The sequence below is a fragment of the Sinocyclocheilus anshuiensis genome, unplaced genomic scaffold (genome assembly GCF_001515605.1).
Source record: "Sinocyclocheilus anshuiensis isolate Anshui unplaced genomic scaffold, SAMN03320099.WGS_v1.1 scaffold3101, whole genome shotgun sequence".
Classification (NCBI taxonomy): Eukaryota; Metazoa; Chordata; class Actinopteri; order Cypriniformes; family Cyprinidae; genus Sinocyclocheilus; species Sinocyclocheilus anshuiensis.
This window is the reverse complement of record NW_015554233.1, coordinates 32,144-37,781: the sequence shown is the minus strand read 5'-3', so window position 1 is coordinate 37,781 and position 5,638 is coordinate 32,144.

Here is a 5,638-nt window from a genome sequence, read left to right as displayed (position 1 = left end):
AATTTTCATTTTTGGGTGAACTATTCCTCTAAAGCAGCCTAATATAGCTGTTGTTGCCATTTGTGTCAATAATGTAAATCAAACATCAGAAAGAAAATCACTTACTGTCTTTGACTGAATAACTTTTGTAAAATAAATAAGAATTAATGTATATTGAATGTATACAGTGAAGACTATTCAGCCTATTTGCACATTTTCTTTATACAATATAATATTTATTATTCAGTGCTTAAAATTTTTTTTTTAAGTGGGCCAATTTTTTTATTATCTTTGCTCTGTTGTAGCCTAATTTCTGACTGTTTACTTGTCTTCAGTAAGCTGGCTCTTTCAGTGAGAAATGCAAGTTTCAATCATAACTTGACCAAAAAGTTGTTACAAAAAGAACCATATACTGTATGTCCGACCTTGATTTCCTCCCCACTTCAACTACTTTTGCCAACCAACTACTCCAAAATCAAACTGAGAGAATAAATGCCATGTATTGTATGACAGCATTGCTTTTATTTGATTTGTTTTGTTTGTTATGTGTGTCATAGACACAGGGAAAAGGCACATGTGGGGACTCCCAGTGGACAGCAGCGAGGGAGACATCAAGGAGGGCTTCCAAATTAGATGAAGAGGGGATGGAGGTTGCAGTGTGTCGCCACGGATTCCTTCCGAAAGCTCTTAATATGTACAAGGGGGAGATATTTGCCTACCCTCTGTATCTTCAGAAGGAGATCATGCCAGCCAAGGCACAATTCTTTGCAATGGATGTGGCTTGTAAATATTGGCCATACTTGCAGAAAGCTGCTAGTGTCCTTCCTGCTCTTCAGGATCTGACCACAATGAAACCTTTCCTCAGTGTGATGCATGCTCGAGCCCATGCTACTAAGTGTGAAGTATGTATAATATTCTTTGCATCATATGTACATTTGTAATGTTTACAAGTATATTAATAACGTGAAATTGAAGTGAAGGCCATTTTTCATTCAATCATTTATTGTACAGATTGTAAAGCCCTTTGAGGCAAATTGTGCCCATTTAATCAAATTGAATTTCTTTCACTAAAAGTCTCTCTATACATCAGTCACTTTCAACAAGATATGTGAAGGTAAGTCTCCTATTAATTGTTTTATGTGTCCTTTCGTTGTGTGCACTTGGCCTGTTTTTAACCGTACTAAGTCCTGATTATTGTATAACACTGTTTCTCAGACTTGTCAGAGACTCCGGGATGAAACGGCAAGGCTAGCTGAACTAAAAACAGAGTTACTTTGCACAGATGAAGTGGTGTCACAGTGGCTTTCTCATGTGAAGGAATGGGCAGCTGGCGGTAAGCATGACCAGATAAAAGAAACAGCAAATATCCTTTTCCACTACTGTCTGAAATTGTAGGTTTGATATTAAAGAGCAGCTAAAGATAATAGGCTGATTATCTATGTGTTACAGCAAACTACACGTCACCATCAGATGTGTGCCACATTTATGTTTTCTCTATATCTCACTGTCCCCTTGTTTGCCCGTCTGTCTGTTTCTCTCTCTCTCTCTCTCTGTGTTTCTTTTTCTCAACAGCAACAGAACGATATATAATAAGTCAGCTAGAACACCTGAAAGAAGAGGTTGCTCTAATCAAAGAACTACTATTGACACTGACAAAGCAAAGCTCTCCAGCTGCAGATCTGCCAGAGGGCATACATTCGCCACTAAAAAACATACTGGACCTTGAACATTTGGAAAATAAACTGAAGGAGGAGGCCTGCTACAGTGCAGTGATATATATATATATATATTTTTTTTTTTTTTTTTTTTTTTTATTAAATATTTGTTATTTAATAAATCTTTAAAGTTAACATTTCTTTTAAAGCTGATTTTGATAAATGCATTTAAATGAATAAAGTTTTGTATGTTTCCATTAGTTTCTTTATATCTGTCTTGTAAATACTCTTTCTTAATTTAGGCAAAGTATCTGGCACCAGTTGTGGGTACAAACCCAACCTCCAGCACCAGACGGATCCTGGACCGCATGCTGACCACCCCACTGTCCCAGCAACTGTGCTGGAGGGGCTCTGGCCAGAAGATAAGGCCTTTGGGAAGATGCTCATCTGCAAAGCAGTTATAGCTAGAGTATGTCATATGTATATATAATGATAATGTTTATGTGTGATAAGCCTTTGTAACAGGAATTAAAAAAGGAAATGCGAAGGAAAAATTAGTAGTCAAGTCTACACACTATGTAAAGGAACAATGTTACATGAACCCAGGTAACCTTGTTTATTGGTCAGCAATATTCCACTGAATGAAACCCTTAGCATTATCCTGGAGTCTTTTGACAGCTCCAGGGCTTTGTTACAACTACAAATTGTACCGTACGTTATTTAAACATAAATATTAGAATAGCAACAAATAAATGTACTGATTAAACTCTCAATGCTGATCCATTCATCTAATTTTCTAGCCCATCAACCACATCTCTCTCATTGTCCTAATCGGTCATGCTCTCGGTTGCGCATTAAACATTTGGCACCTAGGCTGGAACAATTCTTAAAAGAAAACTAATCTCAGACTCCTCCAATCAAAATGCAGGTTTGGTTCCTGAGCCCTGGGAATCTGTCTGAGGTTGAAATGTCTTAACACTACTTGAATAACTCCAGTTTTGTTTTTAACATTTGTATTTCAATTGTTTTCTTTCTCAGGCACTTAATGTGAAGTGGAAGCCACCATTAAAGAGTGGCTTCACAATGCGAGGGACAGAGACGAGGGGCCAGAAGTAGTAATGCAGTGAGGGAGAGACCTGAGGAGACTGACTCGTAATTTAATTTTACCGGTGTTTGAAGTATTCTGTTTGTGTGAGTGTGTTTATTGCTGTTTTAAACTGCTATTTAATATTGGTTTAAATAAATCTCAATATATTATTATTAATTTATGTAAATAAATTATTTGAAAAACATGACCCTCAGTTTATTAAGGCCCCACACTTTCCCACAGTATCCCCACACTGGGCACACTGTGGGCCCATAACTAGTCAGCCCACACTTTGGGCTGCCCACAGGGGTTTTGCTACACTAACTATAGTTTACCATGATATTTGTAGGAAAACAGTGGTTATACAAATGGTAATCAATACCCCGCCCCCCCCATAGACATACAAAAAGGGTTTGTATGTCTCTGTTGCATTTTGTTAATAACTCTGTCTTTAATTTAAAAATCAAACCCTCTCTCTGATTTCTCTGTCATCTTGACATTAGGCTGAGTATGTTAGAGCTCAAAATGAATCTGTTTCTCTTTATCCTCAAGCAAAGTAAAGAACAGATGTTGAGATTTATGTCTAAAGCAACACTAGTCACTGCAAAAGACTAGAAACAGCTGGAGTGACATGCTGACTTGAGAAAAGATTGCTGATAAATTACTACATTAAAAATCCTAAAAGAACCTCTGACATATATGTTGTTATTTATGTGTTTTCTGTATGTACGCTTTATTGTAGCTAAATTTCTATGTCCTATACAGGACTTTTATTTTGCTCTGGAGATGTGACGTCATAAGGCTGCGCCGCGCTCCTGCGTCTGGAGAAAGGTTGGTGCTTTAAGCATTTGAAGCGTTTAAATCGATAAAACCGTTCAGGCAACTTTATAGTTTTTTTTTCACAAGCATTTAATGTAACGTTGTAATGTTTCAGCTAACATTTATAAACGTTATTTTTTTGTTTATCATAATTCAGTCACCGGCAAGTAGTGAGGAGAGAAACGGAGCTTTTGAAACTCCGAGTCAAATGAATCACTTGATTCAGTGGTTTTGAATCACTCGACTCACCGCACGCTGTCGACTCCTGCTGCTCAAAACAGTGTAAATGCACCGAGAACAACAAACACAAACATGTTTAATGACAACTTTTACAAACCAACTGCCAATGTTTTTGTGGAATCCAGTAAATGTAATCTACTAATTATTACATACCAAATCTAAATCATAGATACTTAAATATGTACTTTTAAATATAATTTGTGTGTTCTGCTAGTCTTGAGTGTTTTTATTTTTGGCTAATCATGTGTTTTAAGTGCATTAACTCTCACTCTGACTGACTCCCTCACCAGTGTGCTGACTACTGAATTATAGAGGATTGAGACGCAAGAGACTTAGATTGGATTTATTTTTCTTTCTGTTAATTATTCTGATTATAAACAGGACGGTGTGTCCAAACACACAGAAAAACTCCTGCTGAAGCAGCTGAGATCCACGTGACACACTATTATAAAGATGGTGTTTATTAAAGAGGAGAGTGAAGAAGCATTTAGAGTCAAACATGAAGATACTGAGGAACAAACAGAGATGGCGTTTATTAAAGAGGAGAGTGAAGAAGCATTTAGAGTCAAACATGAAGATACTGAGGAACAAACAGAGATGGCGTTTATTAAAGAGGAGAGTGAAGAAGCATTTAGAGTCAAACATGAAGATACTGAGGAACAAACAGAGATGGCGTTTATTAAAGAGGAGAGTGAAGACATGAAGACTGAAGAAGCATTCAGAGTCAAACATGAAGATACTGAGGAATAAACAGAGATGGTGTTTATTAAAGAGGAGAGTGAAGAAGCATTTAGAGTCAAACATGAAGATACTGAGGAACAAACAGATGGTGAGGATGATTTTGAAGTTGGAGGAGAAAATGAGATGGGAGATTTTCGACATACCCTAACTGTCTTGAACAGGAAAACACAGAGTTCACGCAGAGCTAGACAAGACGAGCGTTTAAAAAGTATATAAATTGTAAAAAAAAATTTTTTTGAAAATAACTGATCGTTTCGCTAGATAAGACCCTTCTTCCTCGGTCTGGGATCATTTAGAGCCATTTGAAGCTGCCTTTAAACTGCATTTTGCAAGTTCAAACTCGGGGGCACCATAGAAGTCCATTATATGGAGAAAATTCCTGAAGATTCCTGGCAAGTTCTCCTCTGGCCAGACGAAACCAGCATGGCGTGGGTTTAATTCCTGGCTGCAACACAGATCAGATTGTGCAGAGGACTTGTCTGGTTCTTGTGGTCTTGTCTAGTCTAGTTGACGAGGTCTTCGCAGGGGATCTGTCTCTAGGGCTCATCTAGTTGACATGGTCTCCGCTGACATTAAGGGCTGTAGAGGTCATCTCTACGTGCTGATCCACCATCTGGACTGGAAATGTGATAGTGTGCTATGTGTATGTCAGGTTAAACCAGGTTTAATTTAGGTTTAAACTGACAGAGTGTGTCTGCCTTCCAAACAACACTAGGTAGATTGTTCCAGAGTTAGGGTGCTGAATAGAAATTATCAAATGGCCAAAGTTTTGAGATCACAGTAGACATGAAGGACTATAATGTGATAAGAGCTTGCTCAAGTACTGAGGAGCTAAACCATTCAGGGCTTTATAAGTAATTAGCAAGATTTTAAGATGTATATGATGTTTAATTGGGAGCCAGTGCAGTGTTGACAGAACCAGGCTAATATGGTCATACTTCCTGATTCTAGTAAAAACTCAATCTGCTGCATTTTGGACCAGCTGGAGTTTGTTTATTAAGCGTGCAGAACAACCACCCAATAAAGCATTACAATAATCTAACCTTGAAGTCATGAACGCATGAATTAACGTTTCTGCATTTGACATTGAGAGCATAGGTCGTAATTTAGATATATT